Below are 7167 nucleotides of genomic sequence, written 5' to 3'. Positions count from 1 at the left end.
CAGCAGCCCTTCTTCTGGGTATCTACCAGCAAATTTGGAAACAGATATTTGCAAAGATATATGTACCCCTGTGTTCACATTGCAGCATTATTCGCGTGGCCAAGACATGAAAACAACCGAAGTGTCTTTTGGTAAATGATTAAATAAAGAAGTAGTGCACATATAAAATGGAATACTACTCAGTCATAAGAAAAGATGCTATTTGGGACAATCTACATGGATATTGAGAATATAATTGTAAGAAAAATCAGTCAGAAAAATCTAAGAATTATATGATTTCATTCATCTGTGGTATATAAAACTGAAACTCATAGACACAGACAAGGGTGTGCTGGTTACCAGAGGGAAAGGCAGGTGGGAGGTTAGTAAAGCGTAAAAAGGAGCCAAACATATGATGATAGAGAATGATTTTACTTTGGGTGGAGGGCATGCAATGCAATATGCCAGTGGTTTTCAACCTTCCTAATGCCGCGACCCTTTAATACAGTTCCTCATGTTGTGGTGACCCCCAATTTCATTGTTACAAATTGAACATAATTAAAGGATAGTGATTAATCACAAAAACAATATGTAATTATATATGTGTTTTCCAATGGTCTTAGGTGACCCCTGTAAAAGGGTCGCGACCCACAGGTTGAGAACCGCTGCAATATACAGACCTTGTATCATAGAAACTTATGCTTGAAACCAATGCAATCTTATTAACCAATGTCACCTCAACAAATTTAATTTAAAAATAAATAAATAAAATAATATATAAAAAACAAAGAGCTGGGAGCATTATTTCATTTCAGTTCTATCCTTAGAAAATATTTGCTACATGAGAAATAAAATTTTGATTTTTTAAAAACAGAAGTCCCTTACCAAGTAACCGGACATTCATTTTAAGAAAGTATTATGCTATTGGTTTTTCTAAAAAAGTGAAGCTGAAAGAATACAGACCAAATACTTCAGTGGGTATCAATCACATATTAATTCATCTGCCAAAATTTCTCCAATCTTTCCAGCTCTAAGTATTGAAGTTGCCCTTTAGTATAGTGGGAAGTTTGACAGTGTGAGAAATTTTAGAAAGTGAATTTGCTAAAGAATCCCTAATGTCGGGGAATAACATTTCTGTTCATTGATTTCACTTTGCTATCTAATAAAATGTTACAACACATGGTAGATAAGAAATGAACATGAATCATTGGTAATTTTTTCTGCATTTGCATCAGATCAATTTTATCCATATGGCAAATAAACCCAACAGTCATAAATGGTAATGCACATGTGTAGTCTTTAACACCTTCTTTTGTCTGGTGAGGCCCCTGATGACAGCATTTTGTGTATGAGGTAAATAGACCCTACTGAATAAATAAATGTATGTGTCATAAAAAATGCTTCTCTTACCTTGTAATTCTTGACTGCACACTTCATTAAAATATTGTCATTAATGTCTATTTTACAATTATTATTTACCAAACATGATCACATTAAACTCACAAAAATTCTGTTATGGTATTTTGTGCAGATAAATGCTGACACATAGATGTATTAATTAGCTACCCTGAGATCACTCCAAGAGTGGAGTCTGGATTTAAGGCCCAGGCTTGCTGATCGATTCCTGAGTCCAAGCCCAGAGAGTCAGACTGCAGGACAAGAGGAGTGATCGAGGTAAGAAGGGGATATCAATGCAAACATACAGTATCCAGTTTGCACACTGATGTGCTTCTGATTCTCCATCCTGAGCTACATTCTAAGAAGCCTTATAAAATATGTCCTCCAAGCTGTCCAACTGTAAAAGGGGGGATTACTTATCCATATACTCCAGTCCCTCACTGGCCAGGCGTGACCCCAAGGCCATGCATTCAAGCTCATGTCCAGGTTGCACATATTGGAGTGCCTAACAAAAAGCCATCGAGTTAGAAGTGTTGGGAGGTTTTGTCTGGGTGAAATGGACCAATCGAAGCTTGTTCTGAATCGGTCACAGCAGCAGGATTGGAATGAGAGGTTAAACCAAACGACTTTGCAGCGGCATGCATGACGTGTTCAATTCACTCCATCTTCACTTTCTCTAGGGAAACCACTTTGAGAACAAGTTGTTTCAAAGTAGCTCTATGATATTTAGAAAAATCAAAAGAGCAGATGACTTTTGTATGAACCAGAAATCCTAGCACAAAAAAAAAAAAACCCTGATGGTTTATTTAATTGTGATTCTCCCATTCAGTTGCACGTTTTACATGTCCTATTTATTACATATAACTTGTTATGTCATTTGAAGTCTACATTGGTGCATGATTATTTTTCTAAAGCGGTATTCTCATTACCAACATTAATAATCCATCTTTCCCCTTGGTGATTTGTAACTCTTCTTTTATTTTCTACTAAGGACTTAATCAGTTTTATTAATAATAAGGTAATGAGTTATCACACGCACTATGGCATTGAAAAGTGCTGAACAAAATCTCTGGAGCAAAGTATGAATAGTTGCTCTTTTCCCTTTGACATACTGTCTGCCTCTATTTCTACTAGCATGTGCTGGGGAGGACTTCAGTGGGAAAGAGGGGCTACTTTAAGACTTCTTGGTTAAACTTGTGTCACAGCTATTCTGGATGATATGCTCCAAGTTTATGTTTTAGTCTTCTATCACCTTCTATTTCTGCATTGCTTTTATTTTTTAAAAGTATGTATTTTTTTATTTCAGAAAGGAAGGGAGAAGGATGAGAGAGAATCACTGATCATTGATTGGCTGCTTCCTGCACATCCCACACTGGGCATCAAGCCTGCAACCAGGGCACGTGCCCTGACCGGGAACTGAACCATTACCTCCTAGATCATAGGTCGATGCTCAAACACTGAGCCATGCTGGCTAGACTATTTCTGCATTTCTTAAATGTACCCACAAGAGACTAACATAGAGCCTTTTGGTTTAGAATAGCTGGTCTCTACATTTCACTTATAAGGTAAGAGGATTTTTACAATTTGAATATTTGATAATTATTGTAAAGACTTTTTAATTTATTATTTTTCTGCCACCTCCACCAGAAACTCCCTATATTCAATAATTTTATTAGCACGCAACTCAAACACCCATCAAATTAAAGAAAGCATTATGCTGTAATAATGATTGTCATATTTGCATATGAACATAAGGAATGAAGAGAAAAGGACACATCCCCTGGGAAGAAGATCATGGTACTAGTAATAGGAAGAAAGACACATACAGAGATTAATTCCACCAACATCTATTTTCAAAGCAACAGCCGAAACAGAAGTGTTCCCTATTGCGTGTCTATAGCTTGCATATCCATATGTACACAAAGGACCATGTGCCTATGATATACAGACTATATTCCTGGTTATATTTTGAACATGGCAATAAGTTAGACTAGGCCTCAGGTGCATCTTCTATTATGTATAAACAAAATATCTTACTTTTGAGAAGTCACCATGGCATATGATGTGCAGTTTCTTCCCTTCTAAGATCAATGATTATGTTAAACATGACTAACAGTTCTTGTGAGGATCATAAGGTCTGACTTAATTAGAAGAAATTAACCCATATTAAACATCTTTATACTAAGGAACTATAGTGGGAAGTGGGATGATCTTGTATACCACTGTATACTCTATTATTTCATGACTCCCTATTTATAACTGGCACAATAATTATTGTTTATGGGATTAAAGTTGCTTAAAATCTTGTTGGGGGAATAATTCTCTATTGAAGAGAAAGCTGATTAGAGGAAAGAACAGTATCTTCTAACAGAAAATACACCCTGGAATCCAATTAACAATAATTTAAGTCATGAATTAGATCTGCTAGTAATCTTGAAAAAATGTGATAATTGCTCTATTATTAAATAATTTTATCCCAGGAAATTACACTAATAAAAATTAATTTCAATTTTCAGAAGCTTATTTTATTATGGGATAATATATGCAGCACATAACAACTTAGCAGATATATTTATGAACATATTAAAATGAAACAATCAATTTTCCCTAATTATTTGCAATGTATTTTATATTCATTCAGGTAAGTACAGTTACATTATGAAAAGATGTGAAAAATTATTTGTATAGTAAATGTTAAAAGCATTATACTTTTGACACAAACTTATGGGTAATACTCCTGGGAATAAATTATAATATAAATCAGTGTTAATAATTTATTTTAGTTCTTCTTCCCTCAAATGATTATATTCATATCTTAAATTTAATGGTGCTAAAAGTCATAACTGGCAGTAGAATAAAATAAATTTGTCATTTCTTAGAAATATTCATCAGAATCTTGGATATCATCTGCATTAATATTGCATTTTCTATTTGTGTAGTGCTTTTGTTTAATTGGCTGTGCAAAATTGTCATTTATAGGTAATACATTTTTCTATGATCCACAACTTTCAAGATGTTTTAAAATAAATTATTTTCCGATGTATATTTTTTGGCAGGAATAGAGGATAAAGAGTCATGCATATAATGAAAGAAATTTTGACCCTATGAAGTTTGGCTGAGGAATAAGTAATATATTTTAAATGTCTAGTGAAATACTTGGAACAAAGCAACTGCTCCAAACCTACAGTTTTTCCACTGGTGATTAGGACAAGGGGATGATGTTGAATTAGTAGCAAAGGCTTCAAGATAGAGATGGATGTTTGAATTTATCCTGCCATCCATTTAACTGGCTAAGTTTTATTGATCATCTACTGTATGCCAGACCTTGCACTGCTCAGTAGAGATACAATGCTAAAAGAAACATTGAGGAAAAGAGTTCAGAAATGGGGAAACTAATAATTAGAAAGGGTCAAGAAAGTTTATTCAAGCTTATGTGCCATTTTAATGAAAAGATTAAAGACAAGAAAATGACTGCTGAGCAATAGCCAGAAATATGATATCCTGGAAATCCCTTATTAAACTCAATGAGATCACACACATAAAATCAGCCAGTACTTAGCATAGTGTAGGCAATGGGAAAATAACATTTTGGCTGCAACTGTGCTGTGATACAAACATCTGCTTTTGTAACTCAAACTAACAGAGACAAGATGTTGGGATCATAAATAGGAAGTATACACGGCTCTCATTTCATTATTTACATAGCTAAGTATTTCTTTCTGACACCTGAAATACCATTACTTTAAAATTCATAAAATTGTTTTTAAATTACAATTTACATTCAATATTATTTTGTACTATACAGACCCAGTGCACAGATTCATGCACCGGTGGGGTCCCTTGGCCTGGCCTGTAGAGATTGGGCCTAAACCAGCTCTCCGACATCCCTCAAGGGGCCCTGGATTGTGAGAGCGTGCAGGCCAACCTGAGGGATTCCACCAGAGCATGATTGGGACCAGGGAGGGACCATGGGAGGGCTCCAGGGCATGTCCGGCCCATTTTGCCCAGTCCCCATCTGCCGGACCCCAGCAGCAAGCTAACCTACAGGTCAGAGTGTCTGCCCTCTGGTGGTCAGTGTGTGTCATAGTGACTGGTCCAACAGTCGAATGAATGGTCAGACATTTAGCATATTAGGCTTTTATTATATAGGATTATCATCAGGTGTACAGTATAGTGGTTAGACAATCATATACTTTATAAAGTGCTCCCCTGATATTTCTAGTACCAACCTGGTACCATAGTGTATATGTATTTACATATAATTTTAGTATGACTCATCACTAAAACAAGCCTGACAATCTCTTTCTTTTAATTGGATTGGTTAGTCCATATACAACGAATGCCATTATTGATATACTGGACAGAAGGCTATTATCTGGTTCTTGGTTTTCTATATGTCTTGTCTGGTATTTTGTTTCTTTCTCCTTTGGAACTGAGTACTTTATATTATTTTATTTTGTCTCCCCGCTTAATCTACTAGCTTCATTATTTTTGTTTAATTTCTCAGTGGCTACTTTGAATTGTTAACAGTTTATTGCCTAACTTAAATTAATATGTTTTATCATGCATAATTTAATTTACCCACTCTGCTACTATTATCATATATTCTATTTCTATGAATAGCATTGTTTATTGCTTTAAATAGTCAACAGACATTTAAATAAATTAAGAGAAGTACAATCCTTTTTATATACACATATAATTACCATTTCCCATTATCTTCATCTTATTTTTTAATTTCTTCTTGATATTTTTTGGTCTTCATCTTTTCTTACACCTGCGTTTCCTTGGTGGATTGTTTTTCTTTAGCCTGGAGAAATTTAATTATCTCTTTTATAAAAAAATTTCAACTTTCATCTGTTGCCTCTCTAAAATAAATGTCAATTTATCCTCTATTTATTTGAGGCAGGTATCTAGATTTCCATGTTATTTTCTTACCACCATCACCTCCACCAGCACTTAAGAGATATTTTATTGTTATCTTCTGGCCTTGATTTTTTTTTCCCCCCCAATAATAAGTGATTTTATTCTTAATTGTTTTTCAGTGGAATATAGTATATCTTTTTTTTGAGCTGCTTTTAACATTTTTCTTTCTCTTTGATTTTTAAAAGTCTCATTATAATGTACATAGGTGTTTTTCCTTTGTATTTTTCTTGCCTGTATTTGCTGATATTTTTGGTTCTGCGACTTGATGTCTCTCATATTTCTTCAAATATTTGTTTTCTGTTTCCTCTCTTTCCTCTGTTTAAGGAATCATAACTACACCTTACTATTTGGTATTATATAATGTCTCAAATGCTGTGTTCTGGTATTTATTTTTATATTTTTATTCTGTTTCAGTTTGAATAATTTATATTGGTCTGTCTTTGTGTTTGATTCTTTTTCTTCTGCTCTGTCCAGTCCATCCAAGATTTTTTTTATTTTAGATATATACATTATTAATAATAATTTTATTTTTCTCTTTTTCAGGTTTTTCCATTTCTCTGTTGTGATTCTTCATCTGTTCACCAATTTTCAACATATTTTCTTAAAACATATCTATAATATATGCTTTAATATGTTTCTTAAAACCTGTTACAGAATTATATTGCTAATTCCAATATCTGAGCCATTTGTGAGTCTATTTCTATTGATTTTATTTTCCTTGTTGATCCAATTTTTCATTTTCTTCTTATATCTTATAAATTTTAACTGTATACACTGGACATTATGGATAATATGTTGTAAAAAATCTGGATTTACTATCCTTTGAGTAGAGAATTAGAAAACTGGCAGATTGATTCAATCTGA

Source organism: Myotis nattereri (assembly GCF_964212035.1).
Source record: "Myotis nattereri genome assembly, chromosome: 5".
NCBI lineage: Eukaryota > Metazoa > Chordata > Mammalia > Chiroptera > Vespertilionidae > Myotis > Myotis nattereri.
Note: the sequence above shows the minus strand (reverse complement) of the source record.